We start from the raw sequence: 16,860 nt of genomic DNA on the forward strand, positions 1-16,860 counted from the left end.
TACAACTCAGCTTCATGTTAAGGAAACAAAGGAATGCTGCTGTTGGTACCTGGGTTTATCTCAAAAAGAAGTCAAGGCTGATTACCAATAAAAAAAAAATTCCTCTCTGTGGGCTGGTAAGTTATTTGCAAGTCTACTTTAAGCACTGTATCATCTCATCATCTTCTAAAGGGTAGCAATGACCTTGGCAGCAATATGTTAGAGAAGATCAAACTCTAGAAAGACAGAAGTGCTGAGTTCCTGAGCTTGAAATCCTCACCGGCAGACAGCCACTAACTCCAGTCAAGTGTATCTACTCTTGCAAGATGATAAAACACTTTGAAAAAATGCCTGCCATTCAGCTGTGATCCCAAATCATTTCCTTTGCCCATTGATTCCTTGTTCAAACTTTTGGGGAAACTGATTTGAAAGGTCAGTGTTTTAAAAGAGGGGCTTGTATTTCTTGCATGTTCTGTTCAGGCTGTTTGAAGACAGTAAAGAGCATCAGGAGGTTTTAAGCTGTTTCCTTTCCACCAAAATCACTTTCAGTATTAAAACCACATATGACTTCAGACCAAAACCTATTTATATCTTTCCTATATGTCACTGGGAGAATACACCAGTAGACAGGCTCTGAGGGCACCTCTATATAAATGACGATCTCTGAGTGTATTTAACTCTTGCCATCAGGCAATCCTGCAGAGCTGACTTTATCCTCTACATACACTTGTTGCAGGGTGTGAGCTGATCTGGAGGCTGCAGGAAGTCTTGTGTCTAAATCCAGTGTTGTTTTTTGTTTTGTTTTGTTTTGTTTTTTTCTCTAACTAGAATTCAAGGAGAGGTTGCTAGTAAGAAAGAGAGATAGAGTGATTTTGTAATGCCTTAATTAAGACCAAATTCTGGGCCTGTGCTTAGGTCCTAGGAGCTCTGCCTGTCTCGATCAGAAGTAGTTTCACCAAAGGCTTCTGACTTCCCTCCAGGAGCAGCCAGCAAAGGATGAACCCATGTCCAGCAAGGAGCACACACCTGAGCCCAGAGCCATTTCTCAGATGGGGGCTTCCCTGATCCCTGGTATTTCTGCTTCTCTGACACCCGGAACCCTGAACCCTTTGTGCAAGAGCTGTAAGGCATGCCTATATGCACATTACTTTGTTAAAAATGAAAAAAATTAAAATGTAATAATGTTTGTTGTCAAAAATAGAAAATGTAGAAAAATGTAAAGAAGGATAGGGGCTGGGCATGCCATGACTGCAAACAGCAGCCTCCTCGATAGTGTATGCAGCCTGTTGCTTGTATGGGTTACCCAAAGGGACCTTGGGGACAGCCCTTTCCCATGAACGTTCATGTCTCTGACCTTGTGCTGTTCCCAGTCTAGGCTCCAGACTGGCATGTGGGGTATCTTTGGAAAGCCCGGGGACATGGTGGCCAGAGTTCACATTGGCCAAGCCATCATTTCTATTTACACCAAGCTGCAGAATAAGGAGCTTGTGATTGGGGCCCTAAACAAGGCCAAGTTCAAGTTCAAGATTCACATCTCAAAGAAGTGGGGCTTTACTACATTTTTTTTTTTAGTTTATTTATTAATATTATTGTTTTTTGTTTTTTTTTTTACATTCTAAGACATTGTTGTGGAGCAATTGGTGGGGAGGGGGAAAGGGGAAGGGAGAAGAAAATACGGTGGGAGAAGGAGGAAGGAGGGGAGCATGTCTGAGGCCCATGGCACCCCCGTCATTTCTGCAGGGGAGACCAGGGGGCTTCCAGCAGCAGCTTGGTGGTTGCTAGGCTGGATGCAGATGTCAGGGGGGTGTGGCTGAAGCCCTCGGCCACCCCACAGTCCACTCGGGAGCCTGGGCCACTTCCTGAAGTGGCCCAGTGGTCATTGCTGGGCTGGTTACAGATGTTGGGGGACATGGCTCAGACCCCTGGCCTTCCCCTCTACCTGGCTTGGGAGTACAGTAGGCTTCCAGTCCTTCTAGGTTTTATAGGTGTTCTTTGGTGATGTGAGACCTTTATTAGTTAATATCAAACTTTGTCTCCGGTCTGTGGGCATTTTGTTCTTTCTTTCAGTTCTGTGTTAAATTATTCACTGTTCTCACCACTTAAACTCTGCACTGGAACTAATTTGTTGTCCTTTGCTTACTTCTAAAACGGGGGAACTTCCTGTGGGGACTAGCACTTGAGCTCTGTGGGGACCAGCACTTGAGCTCTGTGGTTGAGCTAAATTGCTGCTTTGCTGCTGATTCCCTGGGAAGGCTTTTTTGTGAAGCTCAGGTTTTAATTGTTGACCTTGTAGGTATTTCCAGGTCTTGTGAACTTTGGCATGCCTGGGCTGTGTGGAAAGTCTGGTCTGGGCCTGAGACTCCCCAGCAAACTGCACCCTTTGCAGATCTGAATTCCTGACTAGTCTCTACTGAGTGGTTCCGCACGAATTGGGGAGCAGATCAGTTGTCCAAGCTGCACCCAATGTTCCCCTGGTGGACCCGTCTCCCCCATCACCTGCACTCCAAATACTTCCCATGGGACGGGCCATGTGCTGGTCCCTTGCTATGACTCACCAGCCTCTGAGTGGCTCCCCCTCTCAGTTGCTGTGGCCCCTCTTTCTTGTGCATGTCACGGGTATTCTGCCAGTTGTCCTGCTGGCCTAAGGGCCACCAAGGCCCTCCTCTCCCCTGCTGCCTCCTAGCAACCCTACACAAAGGGCACAGCTGTGGCCCCTGCCAGCTCCCACTCCATGTGCTTACCAGCTCCAACCTTGAAGTGGCCAGGATTCGAAATGGTGGGAGCAATCCTTTCTCTCATTGTGGCTCCTCCTGCCTTCATGAACTCCATAGGTCTCTCCTCCTCTTCTCCTCAGCTCTAGCAGCCCCAGCTTGGCTGCCATTGCTTTTTAATAGTTGTACTATGGTTGATTTGTGGGAGAGAGTGACGCTGGGGACCGTCTATTCTACCATCTTGACCAGAAGCCTCAGCTTTCCTAAATTTAATGGAGAGGAATCTGAAGACATGGTGGCTCAGGAGAAGCTTATCCTGGACAGCTTTGGGGTCAAATATATACTCAACTGTGGCAACCTGGACAAGTTGCGGGCCTTGCAGTCATGAGGGCTTCCCCTGTGCTCTCTCCTCCCTACTCACGCCCACTAATAAACCCTAATTCCTGTCAAAAAATATGTATGTATGTAAAGAAGGAAATGCAATCCACTTTTAAAATCTCACAACCCTCACATAACCACTATTCATATTTTTCTGAATTTCCTTAGAATATTATTATTGCATTTTAAATAATTGATGGCTATAGATATTATATTTTTTATTTTATATATTTCATCTAATATTATACTATGAGAATGTTCTCAAGTCATTAAAATTGTTAAAACATTATTCTAGCATCTGCATTATAGTTCATTAAATAGATTTACAATAATTTACTCAATCGGTCCCTTATTATTGGACATTTAAGTTCTGTCCAATTTTTTACATTAATTTTTTAAAAGAGCCACAATGAACATTTTCATGAGTAAACCTCTTTCCTCATCTCTGATTATTTCCTTAGAAGTGAAATTACTAGATCAACAATGAGAAAAACAAAAATATTTAATGAGCCCAGAGCAGTGGAATTGTTATATGAACTTTAAAAACCCCAGCATAATTGTTATAGATTTTTTAAACACTACATTTAAAACATCTTCCTTAAGATGTTCTTCACCCTGGGGCAAGTCACATCTGCCAACTTTTAGGCAAAATGGTTAGACTGTACTGGGAAAGGAATGCTTATTTAGACAATGACTTCTGCATTGAGAGATTACAGAGAATAGTTAGCATCATTAAATGATTTGCCCTGAAGCTTCCCTGGCTTCTTTCCTCATAGATGATCCCCAGAGAACATCATTGACTTGTCCACGTTTGGTGGCAGAGCTGGGACTGGAACCTTGGATTTCTTCTTGACTGCCAGTCTCATGCACACCCTAGTATCACTTGATTTGAACAGATGAGTAAACATTTAACTCTTTCAATATCTTGGTCATTGACATTTAAAGATAACTCAGCACACTAGACACATCACAATCAGCCAAAGAGTCTCAAGAGACCTTGAATAATAAGTACACGACTTTCTGAAAGGAGAAATGAGTCACTGATAGAACCAGAATTTATGATTTTGTCAAATGCAGGGAAAAGAAAGAATTCCGTCCTTATTTGGATTGTAGAGTTGAAGGTCAATTCAAATTATTTGAGGTCTGAATATAAAAGAGAGAAAATCATGTATTCATTCATTTCTGTTGCTTTTAACAGAATACCTGAAACTGAGTAATTCATAAAGAAATGAAATTTATTTCTTATAGTTTGCAGGCTAGGAAGTCTAAGGTCCACGGAATACATCTGGTAGGGTTTTCTTCTTGGTGGTGACTCTACAAAGATGCAGGTTGTCGCATGGTGAGAGATGGCATAAGCAAGAGAAAGCTAACCTCACTCGCTCTCCTGATGAAGCCATCAGAAAGAACCACACCCAAGACCACCCGTTAAACTATCAACCCATTACTCCATGGATGGGTCAATCCATTCATGAGGGCAGTTTCCTCACAATCCAATCACCTGTTAAAGGCTCCACCTTCCACCACCATATTGGGGGTTAAGTTCCAATATGAGCTTGCAGGAACATTCAAACCACAGCAACCATATGTTTCTTAGATATCTTTTGTTTATATAATGACCTCAGATTCTTTACTTCTTTTTACTTAAACAAATATTTTATGGCAAGTCATTTTGTTTTTCCCCTAAGTCTCCCTTTCTTTCTTGCCATGAGTCACTATGAATGGAATATACTTCTCAGCCTCACTGATGTTGGGCTCAGCAATATGACTGGCTTTGGTCAGTGGGATGTGGGCAAATGTGACAGTGTGTGAGTTTAGAGCCTGGGACTTATAAGACATCCTGTGTTTCTGATCACTGTGCTTGCACTGATGTCATTGTCTATGAAAGGGCATGCCCCAGGTCATGCACATGGTGTAGATTGAAACCCAATTTGCAGAGTGAAGCAGAGCTGTCCTGGCCAACCCACAGAGCCATGAGCAAATAAATAAATAAATAAACAAATTAGTAAATGCATATAGTAAAAATAATATATAATTAATAATTATTGCTATAAGCCAATGAGATTCTGAAGTGTTTGTCATGCAGTATTGATATAACTATAACTGACTAATGCATATGAGGGGTGTTCAAAAAGTTCATTGAAAGATTTGTATTATCTTTCAATTCCATTTTTCCACAAACCTTTTGAAGTGTCCTTGTATAGCTGACATTTTTGGATCTGCTCACATTCTCTTTATTAGCACCATCCTCGGAAAGAGCTTGTTAATGCTACACAAAGAAGTAATAGTGACTTCTTAAATTATAAACCACATTGTAATTAACAGAGTATTTTATAACCTGTTGTTTCATTAATTCTCACAGCAGAAAATGAAGGACACAGAGGTTAATATGACTTGTATAAGGTCATTCATTGACTAAGAGGTAGAGCTGGGGCTTGAACTGAAGTCAAACTAATTAATAACCACCACCACCACCCTCAGCACACACACGTAGAACTACAAAAAACAGTGATACAAATGTCCTGAAGATATTAAGCTGCTAAAATGAACAACAAATGCCCTCAGGAGATTATTAGCCAGTTGGAATGAAAAACAAGAAGAATCACATCAATGTGGCTAGAGAACTTCATTGGATTTTCATTGGTGGCTATTTCTGACATTCCTCTATATTCAGGGAGGAATCTGATGTGTCAATGTTATTTGGAAAGCAAACTTTGCATTTCCTAGGGAAATTCTTCCCCAGTGATATCCTGGGTACAGCTCTGTGGCCACATAAAACGTCGCAGTAAACAACTCAATATATATTTCAAATGTTAATTGCCTTCCCAGACCTTGGAATTTCTCACTGAGCTCACTCACAAGTTTTATTGAGGGCATAAAATTTATTGTGTTGACATACCCTTTAAAGTGCTGAATTCATCAAGGCCAAACCAAGCCTAGACGACATTATGGAGAGTGAGTCAAATTTTTTTTATTGGAAGTTTTGTTCAATGCTTCTCTTTTACATCACAACCCAAATTAAGCCGCTGGAGGGAAAAAAAAAAAAATACCAACAATCTTTAAAAGGAATGTAATCATCCCTTTCCAGGCACATTTACACAGAATTGTAATGAAGCCACATTATCTATTCCAAAGAAGTCTGGGCTTTAGCAACCAAAGCGATGACAGTTTGTGTTGGAAATGTCACGGTGTGGCAACCTGAGCCAGAGACGCCCCTTGATATTCTCAGATAAAATGATAAGCTTAAAGATTTTGTGATTTGTTGAAAGAGAAGTTCATTGTTACATGATTTCTTGAACTGATAAATGTTTACAATTTTGCCTTTGAGAGGCTTTGCTTGCATGCCTGGTGAAGAGAAGATCTTAAAATATAAAAGACCCCAAAGCATAGAAGAAAGCTCAGTCTTCTGTGAAGGACTTAGCAAAGAGAACAGGGAGATGGGAAAGGAGATAGGATGCTTCCAGAATATATACAAATGGTCCAACAAACTTAGACTGTAAGATGTTGACAGCATACACCATTCAAGGGATTATAAAAACATCAGTGAAGAAATAAAAAGCCCAGCCCCCAAGGACAACAATCAGGAGTCATACATCAGTTTCACTCCCTCATTTACTTGAACACAAATATTTACTAAGAACTCTGGGGCCAGACTGCCTGTGTTCAAATTCTTCCTCCTCCACTTCTGTGTGACATCATACTTAATTCTTCTCTGTCTCAGTTTTGCATCTACAGAATGACAATATAACAATACTTTTCTCATAGGCTGTTAGAAGGATGAAGTTAGTGAATGTACAGCATTTACTATGTGCCAGGCAAGCACCCATAGTAAGTGCTTAATGCATGTTAATTATAATGGTGATGTACAAGGTACTGAGAGTAAGGAAAGAAATAAAACATTTAAGTTCCCTTACGGAGCCTGAATTCTGGTAATGGAGATGATCCACTAACGGTACAATTATGATCCAGTGTGCAAAGGCCTGAAAGTCCATAACAGGGATTCTCTGGGATGGCTAATTAATCTCATGCGGAGTATTTGCCTGCGTACAGTGCTATCTCCCCAACTCATCAGTACGGAGAAGCAAACTCATACTGATCCACAGATGATCGTACCGCTTTGACTCTGTGTACTAGATATTGTTGTGTAACAAATTACCTCAAAATCTAATGGCTTAAGACAACAAACGTGTTATCTCACAATTTCTGCTGGTCAGGAACCTGGGAGTCGCTTGGCTGGGTAGCTCTGGCTTAGGGTCACTCATGCTGTTGCTGGGGTCAGCAGGGCTGCAATTTCACCCACGTATTCTCAGGGCTGAGAACTTCCTTTCACTCAGCATGAGGAGATCCACGTCCAAGACCACTTGGGTAGATGCTGGCAGGCCACAGACCTCGGTCCTTGCCGTATGGGTCTCTACACAGACCTGCTTATTTCTTACTGTTTCCTGTTTCTACCCTGGTCTTTCTAAACTCATTTCAGAGTCTTTGAGGTCAGGTGTGCCTCTTGTTCATATAGAGAGCCTATGGAGGTGCAGCCAGCTTCCATATCATGGGGCAGGTCTGTGTAGAGACCCACTTATGAGTGAGGATGTGCAGTGTTTCTCCTTCTGTGCCTGGCTTATTTCACCTAATATGATTTTCTTTAAGTTCATCCATGTTGCTTCAAATGGCAGAATTTCAATCTTTTTTATGGCAAAGTAGTGTTCCTTTGAGTATATATACCACATTTTCCTTATCCAATCGTCCTTTTATGGATACTTAGATTGGTTCCCACTCTTGGCTATTGTAAATAGGGCTGCAATAAACATGGGAGTGCAGGCATCTTTTCAACATGATGATTTCCACTCCTTTGGATATGTACCCAGCAGTGGGATTGCTGGGTCATATGGTAGTTCTATCTGTAGTTGTTTGAGAAATCTCCATACTGTTTCCCATAATGGCTGCACTAATTTACAGTCCCACTGACAGTGTAGGAGGGTTCCCCTTTCTCCACATCCTTGCCAGAATTTGTTATTCTCCATCTTTTTGATAATAGCCAATCTAACTGGGGTGAGATGATATCACAATGTGGTTTTGATTTGCATTTCCCTGATGCTTAGTGATGTTGAGCATTTTGCCAAGTGTCTCCAAAAATGTCCCCAAATAAAAGTACTACATGTTTCACTGTATTAGTCCATTTTGTGCTGCTATAACAGAATACTTGGAACTGGGTAATTTATAAAGAAAAACAAAACTCATTGCTTACAGTTTCTGAGGCTGGGAAGTCCAAAGTCCATCTGGTGGTGGCCAACAGTGACCCCGGGGTCTCACTTTGCAAGACGGTGGAAGCAGAGACAGCAGAGAGAGTGACAGACTCTCCTCTTCTTTTAAAGCCCTCAGATCCACACCCCTAGCCACCATTTTTAATCCATTCACTACTGCAGGGTCCTACAACAAAATCACCTCTTCAAGGCTCCACCCTTCAATTACCATAATAGGATTTCCCACCCTCTTAACAGTCACAATGGGGCCTAAGTTTCTAATACATAAAACTTGGGGGGCACAACCCAAGCTTCAGGGAGTTTGGGGGGGGACACAATTCAATCCACTACACTCGCAAAGCTAGATATGTGTCTCTTTAGAAGAATCTGCTGCCAACTTGATCTCCTAGCATGAATGAACATCCTTGAAGATAACCTAATTCTCTTCACTCAGTTTTCATGCTCACCCAGAAACTTGTTGATGAGTGATTTGACAGCCCAGGGATTTCCACAATCACCCAGCTTGGGCCAAGTGTCCATTCCTAAAACAGTCTCTCTGGCCACAGCAATGGAGTTTTCTGATTGACCAAGCCCAGGACATGTGAGTGCTCTGTTGTCATGTGGTGAGGTCCATCACACCCACAATGAAGCCACATGATCAAGAAAGTGAAGGAAGATGGTGCCCCAAATTAAAACTGTAGTGTCTTTGACCAAAGAACTTGAAGGATCCTGGGAAGACAAAAAAACAGATGTTTCCTACACATAATATCCTGAACTACCGTGAGCAGACCACATCTCATTTCTAAGTACACTTCCTGGTATCACAGTCCCTTATGAGGGACTTTCACAAACTTGAATGAAGACCTTGTGGAAGAACAGATCTTGTTTAAACCAGAATCCAGGGAGGAAACTCCAGGGCATGTGAGTATGTAAAAATATGCCATAAAGAAAGACAATGGTATTATTAACGTATATCTCTAAAGAGTAGGATCAAGGTTACAGTGGGTCCTCAATAGATGTTTGTCAGAAATGTCAGAAATGTCAGAAATCCAAGGGAGAGGGGGGATGCTTACAGATTAAAAGAGACTTCAGAATATTTATGTACAAATGTACAAATGTTCTCTCTTTTGGGGGGGGGGAATAACTGGAAATGGAATGGCTGGATTATACACAGGTGTATGTATTAGTTTGCTATTGCTGCTGTAACAAATTACCACAAACTTAATGGCTTAAAACAACATAAATTTATCATCTTACAATTATGGAGATCAGAAGTCAGGAATGCATTGCAATGGGCTAACATCAAGGTGTTGACAGGCCTGCACTTCTTTGGGAGGCTCTAGGGAAGAATCATTCTCTTGCCTTTTCCACCTTCTAGAAGCCACTTGCATTCCTTGACTCATGGCCCCTTCTTCCTCTTCAAAGCCAACAGTGTAGCACCTTCAAATTTCTCTCTCTGACCCTCCTGCTTCCCTCTTGTGGTTAGATTGGACCATGCAGATAATCCAAGATATTCTTCCCATCTCAAAATCATTAACTTAAAAACATCTGCAATGTAATTAAGTTACATTGTAATGTCCTTTTCCTTTTCTGTAATGTCCCTTTTCCTATGTAAAGTAACATATTCACAGGTTCCAGGAATTAGCATATGGACATCTTTGGGAGGAGCATTATTTTGCCTACCACAGTGTTTATTTAACTTTTGAAGAAACTGTCAATCTTTTTTCCAAAGTGGCTATACCATTTTACATTCCCACCAGCAGTGTATGAGAGTTCCAATTTATCTTCATCCTTGCCAACACTTGGTATAGTCAGACTTTTAAATTTTAGCCACTCTAACAGGTGTGCAATAGTATTTTATTTCTGGTTTCAATCTACATTATCCCTAAGTAAAGATACTGAGTATCTTTCCATGTGCTTATTTTCCATCTATATGTCTTCTTCGGTGAAGTGGATGTTTAAAACTTTTGCCCTTTTTTAACTGGTTGGTTGTTTACTTATTATTGAATTTTGAGGGTTCTTTATAGACTCTGGATTTGTCTTTTGTTGGATCTATGCTTTGCAAATTTTTGCAAAGTCTGTGGCTAATCTCCCCAAAACTGGAAACAATCCTAATGTTCATCAGCAGGTGAAAAGATCAGTGAATTATGGTATATCCATCCAATGCAATGCAACTCAACAATAGAAAGAAATAAGCTATTTATGTATCCAACAATATGGATTAATCTCAAACTAATTAGGTTATGAAAGAAGGCCAGACAAAAATCAGTACGATTCCATTTATGGAAAATTCTAGAAAATACAAACTAATCTATGATGACAGCAAGCAAATTAGTGGTTGTATGGTGAGGTGGGGAGGGACAGGAGGGAGGATTACAAACGGCTACAAAGAAAATTTGGGGTGATGGATATGTTCATTATCTTGATTGTAGTGATGGTTTCATTGCCATATACATATGTCAAAGCTTATCAAATTGTACACATTAAATATGTAGTTTATTGTGTGCTTTTTATACTTCAATGAACCTGTTACTTAAAAAGGAGACTTACTAACTAAATGCAATGTGCAGATCTTATTTTGATCTGGATTTTAAAAATCAACAATAAAAGAATATGAGTCAGGGAAATTTGGACACTGACTACATATTAACGATATTAAGAAATTACAGTTAATGTTTCAATTGTGGCACTTTGGTAATATTTTTCAGCCCATATCTCTCAGAGATGTGTACCAGTGTATTAGCTGATAGAGTGATATGATGTCTGGGATTTGCTTTAAAAGAATTCATGCAGGGTGTAGGGTAGAGATGAAACAAGATTGGCCACATGCTGACAATTGTCAGAGCTGGGCGATGGACACATAGGGGGTCATTTTACTATTCTCTCTAATGTTATGTATATTCCAAAACTTCCATCCCATAAAGTTAAAATGTTTAAATTTTTTTAAATGTTTGTTGAGTGAATGGACATTGTTAGAGTCAATAGATATGTTTCAATGATAAAAGAAGGCATATTTTGACTCAATAAATGATTGATACTTTCTAAAAACACCACTTTTCTGAAAATGGAACAATCTGCCTTGGAATGTAGTGAGTTTGGATACCAGAGGACTCTTTATGAGGGATGATATAGAATTTGGGTCAATGAGCTTTAGCCCCTGGACCAAATTTAGCCCTCCTCCTGTGAGCTAAGAATATTTTTTACATTTTTAAATGATTGAAAGCAAATTTTTAAGGATATTTCCTGACACATGAAAACTATGTGAAATTTCATTTCAAGGTCCATAAATAAAGTTTCAAATGCAGAAGACAACCACATCTATTCATTTACATACTGTCTATGGCTGCTTGCCTGTTATAATAACAGAGTTGAGAGATTGCCACAGAGACTGTAATAGACTAAATTATTTACTAGCTGGTTTGTTATAGAAAAAGTCTGCTGGTTGCTGATTATAGATGATAAACTTGAACCCTGAAAGTGTTGTCCTAAGTAGAGCACATTCCAGGAAAGAATGTGAGTGGGAAAAGCAGTACATAAACGAATCTAGCTGTAGGTTGTTTCTCCCTCCAACAAGGCCCCCAAGGGTCAGGGGAAAATGTTGTGCTCAATGCATCATAACAAAAGCACTGTTATTTCTAGGAACATGGTGAGTTGAGGGGGTGAAATTGGGTTTATCCTCCAGCCTCAGGGCTCAGCACCTTCTTCTTGTGGACATCATTAAAATCAGTAGATGTTTCAAGAGCAAGGTGATACTCTTCGCCCTTTACTCTAAGGGCTGGACTGCTCATGTATGTGTTCACTTGTGTATTACCTGTCTTCCAACTAGAATGGAAACTCTGTGGGGTCAGAGACTTGGTCCGTCCTGCTCACTGCCTCATTGCATGCCTGGAGCAGTGCCTGGCACATAGCAGGCTCTTCATCAATGCAGGTTGAGGGAATGAATTAACTGTGAAGGAAGCCTTATCAAATAGAAAATAAATGAAAGCCATGGCACTGAATCTCAGGGATGAAAATAGTATTCTTCTTGCACAATGAAGATGATCTTTATTCCCATTCGAGGTTTCTTCACATATGTCTAAATATAACACTTAGAAATAGTACAATATGAGTATTGAGGGGATTCTGCCTACCACTATTTCTATGCAAATGAGAATTAAGTTCAGCTCCCGCTTCAGAAGGCAGCCACTGTTCAGAGTTCTGCTGCATCATATACACACCTTTCTTCTTCATGAAGAGGAATGATGTGCCTTGGTTAGCTGTGTGACCCTGTGCAGCTGACTCACCCTCTCTGTTCTTCAGATGTGTAAACATGGGAGATCTTCATGGGGTTGTTGTGAAGACCAAATGAGATAATATATGTGGGCAAGGTAGAAATAACCCAAGTGTTCATCAACAGATAACATGAATAAACAAAATGTGATATCGCTATACAATGAAATATTAATCAGCCAAATGAATAAATGAAGGACTGATTCATGCTACAACATGGATGAACCTTGAAAACATTATGCTAAGTGAAAGAAGCCAGACACAAAAGACCACATGTTACATAATTTCACTTATGTGAAATATATAGAATAGGCAAGTTCATAGAGACAGAAAGTTCATAGAAGTTACCAGGAGCTGAGGAGAGAAGAGAATGTAGAAAGACTGTTGAATGGGTCTGGTTCCTGTTGGGGGTGGTAAAAAATTTTGGAATTGATAGTGGTGATCCATGTGCTTGTACACCATTGTGAATGTACTTAATGCCATGAATTACACATTTTTAAATGGTTGAAATGGCAACTTTTATTGTATAGTATTTTACCACCAAAAAAAAAAAAAAAAAAAGGCTTTGAAACCGTGAAGTGCTATGGAAACATAAGATATTGTTTCAAGGAATCTGGAACCAGAATTCTCGGATTTGAATCCTAATTCTGCAAACTGTGCAAACTTGGACAACCCTTGATCATCCTATGCTTTGATTTCTTCATTTGAAAAGGGAGATAAGGACATAATTTTATATCTCACCTGTTGTAGGTATTAAAAGAGCTCAGTATTGTAAGCACTTAGAAGAGCTCCTACAAATAGTAAATGCTCAATAAATGTTATCTAGTAGTAATAAGGCTACTATTGATAAGTGTTTCTATTCACACTGGGTTTCTCAGCCTCTGCACTATTGACATTTGGGGCCATATATCTCTTTGTCATGGGGACTGTCCTGTGCACTGTAGAAGTTTAGCTGCATCCCTCACCTCTGCTCACTAGATGCCAGTAGCACACAATCTCTCCTCCAAAGTCATGACCATCAAAAATATCTCCAGACATTGCCAAATCTCCTTTGAGAAACAAAATTGCCCCTGGTTAAAAACCTCTGTTTTAACGACACCATGCTGCAGAGTTAGAAGGGGTCTTAGCTATTACCTTCTCTCATGACTTCCAAATTCCATGACCCATTACACATGAAATGTTGTATATATTTTAAATTAATCATACATATACATAGCTATCAAAAATTTCACAAAACAATATTTACCCTTACAATGTACAGCACTACACACTGTCATTTTCAATTCTATTTTTTCGTATTCTATTTCTTCTCTAAAAAACTGAAATAAAATAGTACCGGTCATGACCCTTCAAATTGATTTCATGACCCACTTACAGGTTGCAACCTACAGGTTAAAAATACTGATCCAGTCAACTTCATTTTACCAAAGGCCAAAGAAATGCCCAGGCACTTCAGTCCAACACTGAGCCCCCTAGACTACTCAGCCCCCAATGAGCGCATTTCTGGCTGATCCTTACTGGCTCTCTAGCTTCCAAAATGAGCTATGATTCCATGCAGTGCATCGGGAAAGCAAAATCTAAACCTTAAGATGGACCTAAGTTTGTAATAATGAAAGGAAAGTTTAATTCTAAGGAATGGAGTCAGTCCCCAATAGATTCTACATTAAAAGCATTCTCTCTCTCTCTGGCTCATATTCTCACTCTGTTTTTATTTATAGCATGCAGCAGGTAGAGAAGGGCTATATATGTCTATTTCCTAGAGGCAGGTCCCAGCCCTACCCTCGGGGACTTGCCTTTGCCAGCTCCACAGAAATTTAACATCCAGACATACCAGAGAGGACAGCCAAATCCTGCCTTGGGTTGGGTGGGAGTTGTTGAAAAAGAAGCTTTTAGATGTAATCAGCCAATCCATTTTTTATAATCTACTATTAAAGAAATGGGAGGGAAGCAGCTAAAAGGACCTTTTCAAATAAGAGCAATATTTCCTAGTTTAAAACTTAAAAGGCTGAATCATAAAATCCTTTCACAAAACACTCTGCATAATGTTTTTTTCTCCAAAAAGTTACTCACCTGAGGTTAATGGTGAATAATAATAGCTGACATTTACTGAGTGCTTGCTCCAGGCAAGGCTGTGCTAAGTCCTTTATACAATTATTTCATCGTCATAATTACTTTCGGAGACAGGTGGTATTATTATTATCCCCATTTTGTAGATGGGGATATGGAAGCTCAAAGAGTTTAAATGACTTGCCTTAAATAGCATGGCTCCAAAGTGACAGCACTGGGAGCTAAACCCAGCAGGATTGCCAGATGTAGCATATAAAAACTTGGGATGCCTCTCACATGGGAAATACTTATACTAAAAAATTATTTGTCTTTACATGAAATTCTGCTTTATCCAAGCATATTTTACATGGCAGCCCTAAACTCAAGTAGCTTGAATCCAAAGTCCCTATTCGAAGCCATCCTGCAGTGAGTCTCAGAGTGTGGTCCCTGGAGCAGCCTCGTGACCATCACATGGGAAATTGCCAGAAATGCAAGTTCTCAGGCTCCATTTTAGACCTACTGAGTCAGAAACTCTGGGTGGGGCCCCACAATCTGTGTTGTAACAAGACTCCCAGGCAATTCCAATCAAGTTTGAGCATCACTGCTGAACATTATACCACCCATCATGATATTCCAAGGTAAGTAGTGACACAGTCAAGTTTAAATCAGACTCCTGAACCTGAGTCTTAAGGTTTTTCTGTGACTCTCTGTGTCTTTTTTCTCTTTTCTTCTTCTTTATAGTCAAGTCCTATGTATATTAACTACCAATTCTCAAAGCAACCCCTAATAACATACTTTCCTAAATGCACACCTCAGTTTGTCTGGTGCTTTCTAATGGACATTTATTCACTCATTCATTTGTTCATCTGTTCATTCATGTGGGTACTCAATCATTCCACAAACCTTTATTAAGTGCCTTTGATGGTTAATTTTACGTGTCCACTTGACTGGGCTAAGGGTTGCCTAGTAAAACATTATTTCTGGGTGTGTCTGTAGGGTGTCTCTGGAAGAGATTAGCATTTACATCGGTAGACTGAGTAAACAAGATCACCCTCACCGATGTGGGTGGGCATCCAATCTGCTGAGGGCCTAATAGAACAAGAAATGGAGGAAGGGCAAATTTGCCCTCTCTGCTCAAGTGGGGACATTCACCTTCTTCTGCCTTCAGACATTAGTGCTCCTGGTTCTTGAGCCTTTGAACTTAAACTGGGACTTACACCATTGGCTGTCCTGGTTCTCAGGCCTCCAGGCTTGAACTGGAACCACACCACCAACTATCCTAGTTCTCCAGAGACCTGATGGCAGATTGTGGGACTTCCCAGCCTCTGTAATCAGCTGAGCCAAGCCCTCATAATACATCTCTTTCTATGTATCTATGTATCTCTTATTCTGTTTTTCTGGAGAACCCTGACTAATACAGTGCCCACTATGGTGTAGACATTGTGCTAAGTAATGAGTACAGTTTACTTTGTATTAAAGTTGTATTTTCACTTTGCTTTTTTTTATTATTATTTGTCATAAATATTTGTGAGATACAAAGCTGATTGTCCCCCCTTGTGCCCTAGATGTGAAAGCCAGATCCATACTGGCAGCATGCCCATTACCACAAATTGTGATTGTACCTCATGTCCCCCACCCAATTAACCCCAACCTCCCTCCCCCTCCCCCTTTCCCCTACTCCACTTGTATCCCTAGGTACGTTCTCTCCCTCTGCAAGTCCAACACACCACTGTGGTCTTTCTTTCCTTCCTTCTTTCTCTCTTAGCTCCCACTTATGAGTGAGTACATGTGGTATTTATCCCTCTGTGCTTTGCTTGTTTCACTCAACATAAGTTTCTCCAGGTTTATCCATGTTGTTGCAAATGGGAGAATTTCATTCTTTTTTATGGCAGAGTAGTATTCCATGGTGTATATATACCACAGTTTCCTTATCCAATCATCCATCAAAGGACATTTAGGTTGGTTCCATGTCTTGGCTATTGTGAACAGAGCTGCAATGAACATGGGAGTGCAGGTCTCCCTTCGACATGATGATTTCCATTCCTCTGGGTATATACCCAGCAGTGGGATTGCTGGATTGTACGGAAGATCTATCTGTAGCTGTTTGAGAAACATCCGTACTGTTTTCCATAGCGGTTGTACTAATTTACAGTCCCACCAGCAGTGTAGGAGTGTTCCCTTCTCTCCACACCCTCGCCACCATTTGTTATTCACCATGAAAATTGCTTATTTAAATGTTTCCT

At 40.4% G+C, this 16,860-nt stretch overlaps 1 pseudogene; it reads left to right on the plus strand.

Annotated features, from left to right (window-relative positions):
* Positions 1-1,214: 1,214 nt before the first annotated feature.
* LOC134381386 (small nucleolar RNA SNORA70) lies at positions 1,215-1,305 on the plus strand (annotated as a pseudogene).
* Positions 1,306-16,860: the final 15,555 nt, after the last annotated feature.

Source organism: Cynocephalus volans, chromosome 6 (genome assembly GCF_027409185.1).
Source record: "Cynocephalus volans isolate mCynVol1 chromosome 6, mCynVol1.pri, whole genome shotgun sequence".
In the NCBI taxonomy this organism is placed as follows: Eukaryota; Metazoa; Chordata; class Mammalia; order Dermoptera; family Cynocephalidae; genus Cynocephalus; species Cynocephalus volans.